Source organism: Gossypium hirsutum, chromosome A02 (assembly GCF_007990345.1).
Source record: "Gossypium hirsutum isolate 1008001.06 chromosome A02, Gossypium_hirsutum_v2.1, whole genome shotgun sequence".
NCBI lineage: Eukaryota > Viridiplantae > Streptophyta > Magnoliopsida > Malvales > Malvaceae > Gossypium > Gossypium hirsutum.
In genome coordinates this window covers 93,233,410-93,251,216 of record NC_053425.1, presented here as the reverse complement: position 1 = coordinate 93,251,216, position 17,807 = coordinate 93,233,410, and the positions used below count along the sequence as shown (strand labels likewise).

At 37.1% G+C, this 17,807-nt stretch overlaps 1 non-coding gene across 1 annotated transcript; it reads left to right on the top strand.

Annotated features, from left to right (window-relative positions):
- Positions 1 to 4,369: 4,369 nt before the first annotated feature.
- On the top strand, positions 4,370 to 4,476 carry LOC121217538 (small nucleolar RNA R71). Its single transcript, XR_005913646.1, has one exon. It is a non-coding gene; the product is annotated as a small nucleolar RNA R71 (small nucleolar RNA).
- The last annotated feature ends 13,331 nt before the right edge of the window (positions 4,477 to 17,807 follow it).

The window sequence follows — 17,807 nt, the reverse complement described above, 5'->3', positions numbered from 1 at the left end:
GGATGCTAAGGTTTCACATATATAAGAATGAGTAGAACCAGGGTCAATCAAAGCAATCACATTAGTATCAAAGAGAGTAAAAGTACCGGTAATAACATCTGGCGAAGAAGCATCCTCGCGTGCGCATATGGCATAAGCTCTAGCAGGAGCACGAGCCTCAAATCTGGTTGTAGCATCTCTAGATCCTCTCTGACCGCCACTAGCATTGCTCGTATTCCTAGATGGTCTACCCCGAGCAGTAGTAGCACCAGGTTTCCCACTCTGATTTACGTTCTGTTCAGACAATCTCGGGCAATCTTTAATAAAGTGGTCAGCTGATCCGCACTTGTAACAGGAGCGGTCATGGAATCTACAACTCCCCGAATGCCATTTACCACAATACTGACACTCCATTCTGTCTCGACGATCATATCCAACACTAGCGACCGAAGTGACTCGTGCACTCATAGGGGGTCGATCGCGATCTCGTCTAGAAAAACCTGAAGTGTCTCTAGAACGGCCTAAGTCATCTTTAAATTTCTTCGATGACTGTTGGAAGGGCTTCCCCGAAGACCTCTTACGAAACTCCTTTGCTCCCACCTCAGCTTTTCTTTTCTCCCTACTGAGCTCCTCGGCTTTGCAAGCTCGCTCGACAAGTACCACAAATTCTCGGATTTCCAAAATGCCAACATACAGCTTTATATCATCATTCAGCCCATCCTCGAAACGCTTACACATCACGGCTTCTGAGGAAATACATTCTCGAGCGTACCGGCTAAGCCTTACAAATTTTCGTTCATAGTCGGTAACCGACATGGAACCTTGTTTAAGTTCAAGAAATTCCTTCCATTTTTGATCCATGAATCTCTGACTGATATACTTTTTTCAAAACTCGGTTTGGAAAAACTCCCAAGTTACTTGCTCTTTGGGCACAACAAAAGTCAACGTATTACACCAATAGTAGGCAGAATCATGTAGCAAGGAGATAGTACACTTTAGGCACTCATCGGGTGTGCAAGATAGCTCATCGAGTACCCAAATAGTGTTGTCCAACCAAAATTTAGCTTGCTCGGCATCATCGCTGTCCGTAGCTTTAAATTCGGTAGCCCCGTGTTTTCGGATTCTGTCAAATGGGGGCTTATTTGACCTTTTTTGGTCAGTTGCCGGAGGTATTGTAGGTGCGGGGGTGGTATTAGTCGGGAATGGAGGTTGTGGAACAGCTGTATTAGTTCGAATGTATTGGTTGAACCAATCATTCATCACGCTATAAAAAGCTTGTCTAGCTTCATCGTTCGGATTACTAGCAATAGGTTGAGAGTCCGCCGGCGCTGTCCCTTGTGCGGGAGCAAGCGCTACACTCTCAAGATCATCAGCTACCGCTCGGTTGGGATCGGGATCCATTACTATAAATAAACACATTTTCAATTGTCAGAAATCACCACATTATCAAATAATCGCATAATGGCATGTATAGCTAGACCCAAACGTATTACGGTAGTCCTAGAATCGACTAAACCGTAGCTCTGATACCAATAAAATTGTAACACCCCGTACCCGAGACCATTGCCGGAGTCGAACACGAGGTGCTAACAGACTTAATTCATAGATTTTCGCAGTCCATTTTAAAAATTTCCAGACAAGCTGGCTAACTGCGTCACGGTCACCTTAAAAACCATATCTTGAGTTCCAAAACTCGAAAACCAGTTTCGTAAATTTTACCTGAAACTAGACTCACATATCCTTCTAAAAATTTTTTTCTAGAATTTTTGGTCGAGCCAATTAGAACAACATACAAAACGATTATAATGCTATGCTCAAAGTATATATATAAGCCATTTTCGCATGGCTATCCAAATTTATACAAAACCAAAGGGTACATGACCAACAACAAAAAGGGTAGTCCTATACATGCCATTTTCAAAGTTCCACCAAAAGTGTACCAAAAGGGCTTTGATAGTGTGGACAACTTTGACTTCGACAATCCCGAGTCCGATAGCTGACGAACCAAAATCTATAAAACAGAGATTCAAAGAACGGAGTAAGCATTTAATGCTTAGTAAGTTTTGAGCAGTGAAACTAGGCACAACTAAAGTATAGCATTCATATAACTAAATGGATAATTTCATATACACATATTCTCAAAAAAAAAATCAGTCCTACTTCACATTTCCAACCCTTATATTCACACATAAGGGATCAACTTAACGAAAGGCCGGAAGCTCATTAATTGACTGAGCGAATAATATTAAAAAGGAATCAACTACTCCAATACATATAGAAACGTACCTCATCGTTGGGATTTTACGAGCGTATTAATTGAAATTATTACAGCAAGATCGCTCATTCCCAAACAAGTACCTTCGGAATTTAGCCGGATATAGCTACTTGCTCAAATGCCTTCGGGACTAGCCCGGTTATAGTAACTCGCACAAATGCCTTCGGGACTTAGCCCGGTTATAGTAACTCACACAAATGCCTTCGGGACTTAGCTCGGTTATAGTAACTCCCACAAATGCCTTCGGGACTTAGCCCGGATATAGTAACTCCCACAAATGCCTTCGGGACTTAGCCCGGTTATAGTAACTCACACAAATGCCTTCGGGACTTAGCCCGGATATAGTAGCTCGCACAAATGCCTTCGGGACTTAGCCCGGTTATCATCCAAATATCCATGCACATATCAATAAATCATGACACATCTATATTTTTTTTTCATAACTAGAATTCAAACACAAGTCGCTTATTAAGCATTATCATTTTCGGCTCAATAGTTACATACAAAGAGCATGATTTTAATTTACTTAAAACATGATCTAATCGAATCATAATCTAAGATCCATTACTCAAAACTTACTTCGGATGTTGTCGAACGATTTCGGCGGCTATTCGATCACTTTTTCCTTTCCCTTGTCCAACTTTGGTCCTCTAAGCTCTTGAGCTAATTCAAGCAAATTTAACTTATTAAAGTCTCATTATGCTAGCTTATGGCCGAATATGACAAGGAGTTGATAGGTCATATGGCCACCTTTAGCTCAAATACAAAGTGGTCATACGCATTTTTAATCACATTGAGCAATTTAATACAATTAATCTAACATTTCCTCATGTGCACCTTCATGGCCGAATACACACATCATTAACCTAATATCAATTAACTAAGCACTTTAAAAAATTCTCCTTGAGCCGATTATCTAAGTCAAGATAAAAGCATCAATATGCTTGCCCCTAACCGAATACATGCAACACCAATCTATCTCATGTGGCCCAATATGCATGTCTATGTTGAGGCCACTTATATGCTTAATACTTCCTACAAATATGGTTACTTGTATTAACTACATACCATTTTGTTTCAAGTTCAAAACTCGGCTAATACACATATATACACTAGTAATCAAATACTAATATTTGCACTTCACCTTACTACCATTTCTCATGCAAATAACATGAACAACAACCATATTTCCTACTATGGCCGAATGCATCAAGACACCATACCATTTCAATTTTGGTCATGGGTTAAACAAAGAACCTAATGTCTAACTCAAAAAAATGCTAAAAAGAAAATCCAAGAGGCATCAATCCACCATCACATGTATCATTACAAAGCTTCACATTTAGCATGCAAATGACATCAACACAAATCCACCTTAGCCAAAACTTAACTCATCTTCATGCATCATCACCACAACATCAAACACCAACCAAGAAGACAACACCCATGGCCGAATATCATCTCCATCACATAGCAAAGATTTAAACCATGGGCTAGGTAGAACTCAAGCTAACAACTAAAACATGCATGCATCTCATGGAACATCATCAAACGTACCTTAATCTAGATACAAGTATGGCGGAACCTCTTCAACCTTTTCTTCCCCTCCTTCCTTTGATTTTTCGGTCAAGAAGAATCAAATGAGAACCTTTTTTTTCATCATCCTACTAACCATTATTATTTTATTGCCCATGCTCCTTATTTTATTTTTCCTAACATAAAACACTAACATAAAAGGTTTATAATACCTTTTATCCCATAGCATGGCCGGCCACTAGTCAAATTTTGGGTAATTTGACATGCAAACCCATCACCTTTATAACATGCATTAATAGGCCACTTACATTTGCCTAGCACATTTCTAAATTTTCTCACATAAGTCCTATTAACTAAATTCACATGCAATTAACTAAATCGAAGCTTACAACTTTCACACATTCATATTCACATATTTTAGACAATAATTATCATATTCAAATAATTTGGTGACTCAGTTTTGCGGTCCCGGAACTGCTTTCCGACTAGGGTCACTTTAGGGCTGTCACAGTGTCAACCATTTGCCGAGTCGATGGATTCAGGCCATTGTGGAATGTTTGTACTTAAAGCCAACGCGGTAACCCAAGGTGAGGGCACCTTCTCAGTAAGTCCTTGTACCTCTCCCATGCATCGTAAAGTGTTTCTAAATCCATCAGCACAAAAGAAGAGATATCATTACGTAATTTAGCCATTTTAGCCGGCGAAAAATATTTTAGTAAAAATTTCTCGGTCATTTGTTCCCAAGTAGTGATAGACCCTCGTGGTAACGAGTTCAACCACTGTTTAGCTTTGTTTCTCAGTAAAAAGGGAAATAACCGAAGACGAATGGCATCATCAGAAATGCCATTAATTTTGAATGTATCGCAAAATTCCTGGAAATTTTTTAAGTGAGCATTGGGATCTTCATCCTGCAAATCATCAAACTGAACAAACTGTTGTATCATCTGAATAGTGTTAGGTTTTAATTCAAAAGTATTTGCAGCTACAGCAGGTCTAACTATACTAGATTCAATTCCCGTTAACGAAGGTTTAGCATAATCATACATAGTGCGTGGAGTAGGATTTTGATTAGCAGCAATTGTAAGAGGTAGCTGATTGCCTTGGTTTTCAGCCATCTCGTCGGTTGGTGTTTGAGTATCGCCTTCTCGCTCATTCTCTATGTATCGTAAGCTATGCCTTATTTCTCTTTGATTTTTGTGAATTGTACGATCAATTTCTTTGTCACAAAGTAATGGTCCCGATGGGTTTCTTCTAGTCATAAACTATAAAAAACTTGCCAAGAGAGAGAAAAAGTAAATTAATAAATAATAAAATAAAATAAAATTGCAAGAAAAATAAATGGCTAAAGTAATAAAAATTTAGTGTTCCTAATATTTCAGTTCCCCGACAACGGCGCCAAAAACTTGATCGTGTGATTCGTAACAAGTAATAAATATTTATAATGAAGATCAAACCTAAACTAACTATTATCACGATGAAAAGGCAAGCGCACCTATCGAACAATAGTATAGTAATGGCAAGACTGGGATATCGTACCCAAGGGAACCAAAAGTAATAGTAATAACTATCTTTTTATTATCTAGCCTAAGAATAAAAGGGTTTGTTTTAATTAACTAATTATTTAAACTAATTAACTGATTTAATTAAAGCAAAGATAAATTTTGGAAAAAGACTTGAAGAAAAGCAATTGATAAAGACGACACCCAAGGAGGAATCCACCTAGATTTCACTTGTTATCTGACTCTGAACCAGATGATTTTTTCACTTGACTTGTTCTGTAGAGATCCCTAAGTTAAGTTATTATTCCTATTCAAGACTAATAACATCTAATCCCTAGATTGAATAATCGAGACTCTCTAATTAAAACTCTAGGGTTGCATTAACTCGATCTATGGATCCCCTTATTAGGTTTCACCCTAATCCGGTAAAATCTCGTAACCCTATTTCTAGGCATTCGATCAACTTCGCTTAATGATGCTAAATATACTCTTAGGCAGGGTCTATTCCTCCTCTGTATAAGTACATCAAATCATGAATTAATACCCGAAATATTAACTCAAGCATTAAGAACACATAATTAAGAACAAATCAAGTATTTATCATACAGTTCAGATAATAATAACAAGATCCATCATAGGTTTTACCCCCTTAGGTATCTAAGGGATTTAGTTCATAATAAAATAAGAGTACATCTCAAAAGTATGAAAATAACAAAACATAAAGAAAACTCTAAAACCCCTGAAGGAATTGTAAGAGAGATCTTCAGTCTTGGAATAGTTCCGGCTTTTGAGATGGATTATCTGGCTTTCTTCAAGTAATTCCTGGTGTGTGGTTCTGTCTTCCTCCTTAAGTACATTTTTCCGAGTAAATACAACTCTTTGAAAAAGGGACACGCCCGTGTGCCACGACCGTGTGACGTGATTACAAGGCCGTGTGCAATTCGTTAAATTGCACACGACCGTGTGGGCTCAATGGACAGGCCGTGTGAATCGTGAAAACCTTGGTCGACACCCCCGAAGGCCACGGGCGTGTGAAATGCCCGTGTGGCAAGTCTTAGGCCGTGTCATCTTCTCGATTTGGTTCGTTTTTGCCCTTTTTAGCTTGTTTTTGCTCTTTTCGACTCTTGGTGCTTTCATGAGTACAAAACATGAAATAACCGGATTAAGAGCACCAAAATCCATAAATCTAGTAATAAACATCCATAAATATGCTAAGTATTTGGGGTGTAGATATGTGTAATTTGGCGTTTATCAGCTACAAACTTTGAGAGATAAATAGTTGTTTCTAAAGTTCAGCAAATGTGAGTTTTGGCTACAAGAAGTTGGTTTTCTGGGACATATAGTTTCAGCTGCAGGAATCTGAGTTAACCCGAGAAAAATTTCTACGATTATAGATTGGAAGCCTCCAAGAAATGTATCTGAAGTTCGTAGTTTTCTGTGGCTAGCCGGCTATTATAGACGATTCCTGAAAGGCTTCTAAATGATTGCGACTCCGATGACACGATTTGTAACAGCCTAATTTAGGGCCTAGTCGAAATAGTGGTCTCGGGACCACAAATCCAAAGTTGAATAAATTATTTTATAATTATTTAGATGTTATAGCATGTTCTTAAGAGTGCATGAAAAATTTGGTGAGTTAATTGTGACGTTTGTGAGCCCAATTGTGAAAAAAGACTAAATTGCATAAAATGCAAAAGACTTGTTTTGATAGCTAAAACTACCAAATAACTAGAGAACCTAAATTTGGGGTCTTTAAAGGGCAAGTAGACTCTTTAAGGAGGCATGGCCGGCTATAGGAGACAAAGGTGGTCAAATTTTCAAAATTTGGTAAGTAAGGTGGGTTATTTTGACTAAAATAGGAGCAAATAAAGGAAAAATGATATCATTCCTTTTTCATCTTCTTTATCCACCAAAAAATTAGCCATTGAAGGGGGTTTGAAAGCTTAAAAAGTTTTAGCAACTTGTAATCCTCACAAGTAAGTGATTTTGATAGTTTTTCTTGATGATTTTTACATTTTTGAGACCCTTGAAGCATGAGCTTTAAAATGAAGGTACTATTTTGCAAAATGATTAAGAGTTTAGGGTTTTTTCATGAAAAGATTTATAATGTTTGCTGAGTTTTTAAGGGAGAAAATGAGTCTTGGGTGTCTAATAAACAACTTTTGTGAGAGGTGTTAGCATGAAAACACCTAAAAGGACTATTTTGCATAAGTTGAAAAATAGATGATAAATGTGTTATATTGTGGGAATTTGGAGTTGCTATAAGAGTAAAAAGGGTTCGGCTAGACTTAAGATAAGAAGAAATTTGATAAAAATCAATTTTCGAGCCTAGGGGTAAAAAGGTCATTTTTCAAAGTCTAGGGGCAAAATGGTCATTTTACCATAGATATGAATTTTCGATTGCCTAATTTTAATTAGTGACTAAATAAGTACAGTTTGTTATTATAGATCAAGAAATACCGAATCTGAACCTAGACTTGGGGAAAGCCAAGCAAATCGACTAAATCGACTAGTCGCCACATTTTGTAATCCGAGTTAAGTTGTATGTAAATAGTACAACTACATTAATAATATATGTATTTGAATTGTATTGAAATTATTATAGCATAAATTGCTTGATTGTGGAAATGAGAAAATGTGATGAGAATAGAGATAGTAGAATTCCCGATTTAAACCTTAGGAAATAAATTGGATATTCATGCCATAATGTTTGGGTCACTTGTGTGAGCTAGTGTAAGACATGTCTGGGACATGCATCGGTGACATTATGAGAGCCAGTGTAAGACCATGTCTGGGATATGGCATCGGCAATGAGACGAGTGCTAGTGTAAGACATGTCTAGGACATGCATCAGCCTCAAGATGTAAGCCAGTGTAAGACATGTTTGGGACATGCATCGGCTATTAGATGTGTCAGTGTAAGACCTTGTTCGGGACATCGCATCGGCACCTAACCCCATATTTAAGGTTAAATAAGTATATGATAATGTTCCAAATGGTTCAACGGTGAAAGTATGATTTCAAGTTAACAAGGAAAGTATAATCGTGTTGTGAGTGGTACAAGTACCTATATGGTATGTATGAAATGTGAGCTCAATATATGCTATATGAGGTGTATTGAATATTGATGAGTAAGTTTTGCTTATGCCACTTGTGTATTATGATACTTGTTGATGAATGGGAAAGTTATGTTGTATATTTATTTATGTGCAACTTACTAAACTTTATGCTTACTCCCTCTCCATTTTCATTTTCTTATAGTGTCGCCTATCTAGCTCAAGGACCAAATGAAGTCAAAGATATTAATCACACTATCAATTAAAGCATTCGGCATAGTTTGATTTATATTTTTGAATATGGCATGTATAGGGCTTAGAATTTACTATTTTTATATCGTTGAGAATTGGCCAAATGTGTTGGCTTGGGTTTGAAACCCTTCATTTTTTATTAAGCCTTGGATGATGGCAAATATTCATTTTGATATATACAAATGAAGTTACTCTCGTGAATGAGTAATTGCTTAATTGATATGTAGCCTATCGTGGCTGATTGGTTTAAATAAGTTATTATTGTATTGATTTGGTTGCTTTTGTGTAGGTTGTGTAAGTAAGGGTGGCAAAGAGGCTTGTTAAATAGCCTTATATCGTCCAGACGGGCAGACACGCGGGCATGTGTCTAGGCCATGTTTGACACACAGTCTGCCCCATGGGCGTCTGGTTCGGCCGTGTGTCCCCAGCACGTAAAAATTTCAAGTCAGTATACAGGGTAGTAAACACATGGGCAGACACACAGCCGTGTGTCTCAGCCGTATGATAGATACGACCTAGCACACAGGCATGTGCCTTGGCCATGTGACATTTTGAGGATGCTGACATCAGAAACAAAATTTCCATATTTTTGTATACGGGCTAGGACACGAGAGTGTCATGGCCGTGTGAAAGACATGAAGCAGGGACACTAGCGTGTGACAGGCCATGTGAAAACCCCTGTAGGTGTGCATTTAGAATTAATTCCACACGGGTAGAGGACAAGAGCGTGTCCTTGTATTGCTTAAGCCGTGTGAGCCACACGGGCCATCAACACGACCATGTTGAAATGGCCACACAGGTGTGTGCCCTGTTTCAAAGTCAAATTTTCTATAGATGGTTTAAGGATCTGGGTTGATCCCGAATAGTTTTCAATGGTCGATTTGAGGCTCATAGACCCATAATAAGATGTTTAAAGTAGAAATTGAAAAAGTTCTGATTTGGACGAAGTCTTAGTGACTTGGGGAACGTTTGTGTGCATGAGATTGAGTTAGGTAATACCTTGTATTCTGTTTCAGTGTGGGTTACGGGTATGGGGTGTTACATTTAGTGGTATCAAAACTATGGTTTAGTTGGTTCTAGGACTAACCTAGCGAGAGTACGAGTCTAGCTATACATGCCATAACTATATATTGATAGTGTGACAACTTCTGACGATTATAAACTATATTTTTATTATATAGTAAATGGATCCTGATAGAGCCACAACGGATGATGTGAAGAGTAACACGCCAGCTTCCGCCGAAGGGAGTGCGCCAGTTGAGAGTGAGCCCGTGACTATGGGCTAAGGTGGAGGGGCTACAGAAGCCTATCTCCGAATGATGAATGCCTGGTATACGGAGTTTGTTCGTGCGAATCCGAACACTCCACCTCCTTCGATTCCTCAATATGCCTCGGTAGCTCCGCAAGGCGCAGACTTGATCAGGAGGGAGAAGCCTCCGGTAGACAAGATTAGGAAGCAAGGGGCCGAGGAATTCTGGGCTAAGTTAGATGATGACCCGGAGAAATTAGATTTTTGGTTAGAGAGTACCATTAGGGTATTTGATGAATTAGGTATTTGATGAATTATCGTGCATGCCTAAAGTGTAAGAGTATACCCAAAGATCAATCACGAGATGGTTGTAATAACATAATTGGTTTATCATGTTTATTAATATAAGGCGTTGCTATTATTATTTCAGTTTCTTTTCTGTGGGCATAAATAAAATGTTTTATAATAACGTCCTGAGAATAATATGATTATTCTTAAATGATCCTTAGTCAAGTATTAGTGTTGGCTAGGACAATAATAATGCATTAAGACTAACATGTAGTTGATTGATGATAAAGAGTTGTCATTGATATGGATTGTCAGAATCAATGCATGAATATGTGTGTTAGAGAACAACATATTGGATTGACCCGCTATGAGTATGTGTCTTGGATTATTATGTAATTGTCACAACATTACTCATAGTGATTAATATGTATATGATCCTCATTACTTGAGATCATCTTTATCCCAACATCGTGAGTTGTATATTTTGATACAGTCAAACAAACACTGTAACTGGTTGTTCTATAAAGACTGATGTTGGATGTACCACAATCTATGTTGAGGGATATAGTTGATCAATATAGGATAAGTCCCTCCTACATAATGGGAGTAATATCTCAGGCCACTTGATTGACTGAGGCTAGAAATGCATAGCCATGCTCAAATAAGTTGATATGAGATGTCATACTTATTTGTGTATCATAGTCTACTCAAGGTATCAAGAAACATGGGATGGACTATGCAAGTGTGACTATTCCATGACTTGTGTCCATTCCAAAGATATAGGACTTAAGGATTAATGCATGAAAGGTTAATCACAAAAGGTTATGTCGAATCATGACTTCTTGTAACTTAGGTAGCATTGATGCATTGTTAGATGCCACTCATTGTTTGATGCCACTCATTGTTTGTAACATTAGAATCGTTCTAATATTACTGCTAACGTTACAAGAACCTATAGGGTCACACCCTATGGTTGAAATGAACGTGGTAAAACATAGTTGGTATATTGCTTGGTTGTCACATGAATTAAATTAATTATAGAATTAATTTAATTGGGCAATCAAATTGTTGAACATACTATATGTACAAGGATGTTGTACACATAATCAGAACATAATTTTATTGATATATAAATTTAGTTCGTATATAAGTTTAAATAAATATAGTTTACCGAAATCTTTATTATAATTAATGTAATTATAATTTTTCGGTTAAACATTATTATATTTATTTGAATGATAATTATTATGTTCGGCTTAATTTTAATGAATTAAAATTCGTTATAAATATATACCAATTAAGAGGGAGTTATATATAGCAAGGGTAAAAACCCTAAAAAGGATATATAAAAACTAGCCCGAAAATATGCAAAGTGGTCTAGCAGCCGTTTAGCAAAATACTCTTTGAAAATAGTTTTTTGGGATTTCTACCGTTCATTGTCAATCAAGTGGACTATGTAGAGGCCGACATCGAAAAAGGTTGCGGCTTGGTTCGATAGAGGTTCAGCATTCCTGTTGCCTAGGCGTCGCTGTCTACTCAGATTGAAGTTTCGGTAATTTTGAAACCTTTTTATCACCCCGATTCGTTCCTTACACATGGATTCTTGGTTTTGATCGCCGGAATTTTTTTTAATTTTTTGCTGCGCCTTGGACGCACCGGTGTTCCAACATGAAGAGTGCGTGAAGTGTGCAGTGTCACTCCTATGGGATTTGGCTTATCAGTGGTGGAATACTCTCATGTCCGTTGTACCGAGAGAGAGGGTCACTTGGGAATTCTTTCAAGAACAATTTTGGAAAAAGTATATTAGCCAAAGGTTTGTAGATCAAAAGAGGAAGGAATTCCTAGAGCTAAAGCAAGGCCGAATGTCGGTGACGAAATATGAGCGTGAATTTGTGAGGCTCAGTAAGTATGCACGGAAGTGCGTGCCTACAGAAGCCACTATGTATAAGAGGTTCAAGGATGTTCTTAATGAAGATATCCGAGCATTTGTTGGCATCCTAGAATTAATAGAATTTGTAGTGCTCGTTGAGAGAGCATGCAAGGCTGAAGAGCTGGTAAAAGAGAGGACGAAAGCTGCTATTGAGTTGCGAGATTCAAAAAGGAGACAGATAGGGAAATCACATCAGTCCTCATCTAAGAGATCAAAGGAATTCACTACCCAATCGAATGCTTCGGTGGGGTTTTTGTATAGAAATAAGAACTGTAAGAACACAACTTCTAGAGCCTAGACTATTTCTGTCGCGAGCGTCGGTAGTGCTCAGCCGAATAGGCCAAAATGTTTGCTATGTGGTAGGCATCACGGCGAGTTCTGGGGGAATGAAAGGGGTTGTTTTAAGTGTGGATCATTAGAACATTTCATCCAAGAGTGTCCTAAAATGGAAGAGAGAGAAAAAGTAAGAAGCGAAGGCAAGTAGTGCTCCTTTGAGTGGTAGACCACAAAAGAACCTCGAAAGCGAGGCTGCTAGAAGAGGTGCACCAATAGATGCTACAGTGAGGTCAAAAGGCAGAGCGCCTGCAAGGACTTACGCTATTTGTGCCCGTGAAGAGGCAGAATCTCAGAATGTGATCACGGGTACCTTTTCTATCCATGAAATATCTATTGTTGCTTTAATTGACCTGGGGTCTACCCACTCTTATATTTGTATGGAATTGATACCTCGTATGAACATGATAGGAGAGTGCACTGAGTTTGTAGTAAAAGTGTCCAACCCTTTAGGTAGACATGTGCTAGTGGACCAAGTATGTAGAAATTGTCCTTTGACAATTAGAGATCATTTTTTTCGGCTAACTTGATGTTATTGTTTTTTAATGAATTTGATGTAATCCTTGGGATGGATTGGTTGACTTCTCATAGTGTTGTAGTGGACTATGGGAGAAAAGTTATTGAGTTGAAATGTGAAGACGGAATTGTTCTTCGGGTTGGACCAGATGAGTCAGATAATTTGTCTGTAATAGTATTGTGACACCCCTAATTTGACCCTAGTCGAAAAGTGGTTTCGGGACCACAAAATCAAGTCATAAAAATAATTAGCCGTCATATTTTATGACTATTATATGTGAATATGAATGTGTGAAAGTTTTAAGCTTTGATTTAGTAAATTGCATGTGAATTTAGTCGATGGGACTTATGTGTGACACTTTTAAAATGTGATAGTTAATCTATAAGGCTCAATTAGTGCATGTCATATGAATAAAGGGTTTGCATGTCAAATATCCCTTAGGAATGAGTAGTGGCCGGCCATGGATGGGTCATTGAGGATAATATGAATTCTTTTATTAGCACTATGAGTTTAGAAAATAAAAGAATGAATTAAGAATGATAAAACATGAGGTGAGTGGGAGGAGAAACCAAAGTTGTCTCCCCTTACTCCCCATTGCCGTGACTTGTGAAAGGGGAGGAAAAACAAAATCCTTTCTTTCTTGTTCAACATGGCCGAATAGAAGAAACAAAGGAGGGGAAGAATTTTTGGTCACTTGAGTCATTAAAAAGGTTAGTATATTATGTCAAATTGTGAAATTTGATCTTGTTTTAGGTAAATAATCATGACTCTTACTTAGCCCATGCTAAAATTTGTAATTTTGATGGATGATTGGAGCATTCGGCTAGGGTATAAAGGAAAGAACACCAAAGGCACTCGGTCATTTGGTGTTGGGAATTAAGGTGAGATTTCATGTATTTTATTTTTAATATTTGTGAAATGTTGTTAGTTTTGAAGCTCACAACATGACCCATATGTTAATTTTTGTGAATTTATTTCATAAAGCATTCGGTCATGGCTTCAAGGATTAGATGGTGGATGTTTTGATGATAAGTGTTTATGGATGAGGATAGACTAATTAAATTTGCTATGAGGGGCAAGTTTGAGTAAAATATCATTCGGTTATTAAAGTGAAGTATGAAACTTGTGCTTAATTGTGGAATGCTATAATTAAATTGATAGCATATATATTTATATATTAGCCAAATATGTGCTAAAATGAGAAATGAAATGAAGGATTAAGTTTGAATATTATTTGAGTGGTCTCAAGTATTGAAGCAAGCCCATGGCAAAATCTAGTTAATGGAAAAAGATGACATTCGGCCAAGGAAGTTTTGTGATAGTATTTTTTTTGGCTAAGGATGCTTTGTATGTTATGCATGATGTGTTTAATGTCTTGATGAACAAGTAGTCATTAAATGAGGCTAAGCTTGTGAAATTATGAGTTTGGATGAATATATATATATGCATTCGACAATGTGTAAAATATTGATTGTTTTAAATGGTTCGTAGTTAAGTGGAAATGGAAGCTTGATAATAATAAAAAAATCTGTTAAGGATGAGTAAGAGGTATGTGCATTCGGCCATTAAACATGTGCTTAATTGTTGATGAATGGTTGTAAAGAAAATACATATAGGTCAAATATAGCCTTGGATAAGAAGATTTTTATGTATTGAATTTGTAACATGGTTATGCCGATTGTGAACATGTGATAAAGAATTATTCAAATGGTTGTTTAAATAATATTCGGTTTATTAGTATATGCATAGTTAGTTAAAGTGTAAACTTTGCATGTGTATTAAAGGTTTTTATGTGATATTCAGCCTTGGGAAATCTAAGCTTATAAAGGTTTGAATGTTAATTGGGTTGTCTCTTTAATGGCCGAATGTGCTAAAAGCTAATGCATGATTTAGTTTAATCGATGTAATGATACAAATTATAATATAATCGAATGTGGTTTTACACAATAGTGATGTGATAAGTTTAAATTTGGTTCATTAGCTCAAGAACTCAAGGAAACAAAGTCGGATCGTGGAAAAAGGGAAATTGGTCGAATAGTCGGAATTGACGTACATTAGCAATCGAGGTAAGTTTTAAGTATTAATGCCTATAATGTGATTGAGTATGATATGTTAAGCACATATTAAAAGAATCATAACTCTATTGTAAATCTTTATGCATATAGCCTAATGGTTATTATGAAGTATAGGTAAGTTATTGATATGATATGTTGCCAAATGGATATGATATTATGAAGTGCTGAAAGGATATGTCAGAAGAGTAAAATTGTGATAAACCTGCTCAGGACAGCAGCAGTATCATGAATTCAGAAAATCACCATAAGTTCATGGATTTGAATTAGAGGCTGAATGAGACATGAAATTAAAGCTTAATGAGTCTAGTTTCTTATAAAAGAAACCGTGTAAACAAAGGAATTTCTGATAATGAGAAATTTGATTCGTAGTGAAGAGTGGTCAGATTAGTCAAACAGTGAAACAGGGGAAAACTTAAGAAAAATCTGGTGTTGATTGGCCCAACCTAAAATTCTGGAAATTTCATGGATGGAAGATATACGAGTCTATATTCAGGAAAAATTTACGGCAAGTGATTTGGAGTTTTGTAGCTCCATTTATAAACAATTTAGTGACCATTGCTCAGGAAAAACAGCTCGTAGTGAATATGTGATGTTGTTGTAAATATGGATAAAACTTGCTTTAGTTACTCATAAGCTATCGATTAAACCCATACTTGAATTCTAAATCGTGATATTGTAAGCTTATGATAATTCGAATATGAAATGATAGTATGGCGTAAAATTGAATTATTCATTGGAAAGTGATGGATGTAGATTCGGTCAAGCCCAAGTCTGTACATGATAGTATATGTGGTATGTGAAGTCTAATTGAATAAATGTGAAAGTGTATATGTGTGAATAGGGCCGAATGGCCAATGTGATGAAAGTGAACATGTATATGTGTGATAAGGCCGAATGGCCAATGTGATGAATGTGAACATGTGTATGTGTGATAAGGCCGAGAGGCCAATGTGATGAATGTGAGCATGTGTATGTGAGATAAGGCCTAATGGCCGATGTGATGAATGTGAAAGTGTATAAATGTGATAAGTCCCGAAGGGCATTTGTGTCAGTACTATATCCGGGTTAAAACCCCGCAGGCTTTATGCGAGAATATTATCACTGATTAATGTCCGTAAGCTTCGTGCTCGTACTATATCCGGGCTCTAAAGACCCGATGACTGCGTGTGGGAATTTTGTCCGGGTAAGACTCGATAACTTCGTGTGGAGATTATGTCCGGGTAAGACTTCGTAATAAGAGTTGCTTATAAATATATTCAATGCGAAAGGTTAAACAAGTATGTACTCCAAGTCTATATGTGAGCTTGATTGCACTAAATCATAAGGTAGTTATGTGATGCATGTGAGAGCAATCTATGAGACTACTCTTATGATTATGTGATATCGGATCAGTGTGAGAGGTGATGGGAAATCATACGATATATCTATGTCACATGAGCTCACTTTTACGTGAAAGTTTATCTACCTATTGTATATGATGAGACGTGCGTATTCGGAAAAGGGACGGTATGCCCGAAGGAAGAGTGGAATAAAAATACGAACAACTATGTTATAATTTGATTGTTATCTATTGCCACTGCTTAAAACTTACTAAGCATTGTAATGCTTACTCCGTTACTCTGTTTCCTCTGTTTTATAGATCTCATTGCGAAGCTACAGGCTCGGGGATCGTCAGCAACTAGTCACACTATCACTATCCACGGTTTGGTACTGCTATGTTTTGGATTGTCTTATGGCATGTATAAAATAGACTAGTGGTGGAAGAATATTTTGGTTAATGTATATAGCCATGCGAAAATGGCTTACATATGGTTGAGCATAATGTTATAATCATTTGGTATGGAATGGTTAATCACTATCATAATTTGTGCTATTCATGCTAAAGGGGCTAGTTGAATCATGGAAACTATTAAATAGGTAAAGTCTACCTTAAAGGCAGATGTTGGCAGCAGCAGTGATGTAGATTTGGAAAATCACTAAAAATAGTATGATTGGAATTAAATAATGAATAAATTATGTAAACGAACCTTGATGAATCTATTTTCATAGGGAAGTAACGAAACGATCATATGGACAGTATGTTAAGAGTTATTGAGGTTCTCGTGGGATAGGGCCAGAACGGTTTCTGGATTCCCTGTTCCGACTTTGGAGATTTATTATAAATTAACCAGAGATAATTAGGAGTCATGCTATATATGTACAGATTCCTCTCTGAGTCTAGTTTCTATAGAAACAAACGACATCAGTATTGAAGCTCTGTGCAGGGAGATATCCAATTCGTAATGCGCAAGGGTCAGTGTAGTCGATCCCTGTAACATGGGAGACTTTGACTAATAAACTGTACTAATTGGCCCGACCAAAAATTCTAGAAAAAAATATGTAGATGGGAATATGAGTCTAGTTTCAGGGAAAAATCACGAAACTGATTTTCGAGTTGTGAAACTCAAGATATGATTTTTAAAGCGACTATTACGCAGATTGGCAGTGTCTGGAAAATTTTTAAAAAAAAAAAGGTCTGTTAACACCTCGTGTTCGACCCCGGTGACGGTCTCGGGTCCGGGGTGTTACATTTTATTGGTATCAGAGCTACGGTTTAGTCGATTCTAGGACTAACGTAGCACGCGTGAGTCTATTTATACATGCCATAAAGTGATAAAATGATAGTGTGATGATTTTTGGCTATTAAAATGTGTTTGCTGTATTGTAATGAACCTTGATCCCGATCGAGCTGTAGCAAGCTTCTGACTATGAGAATTTGCGATATAACTTCATTTAGATATGCCTAAATTATTAAGTTGAACAGGTACGTATCATGTACT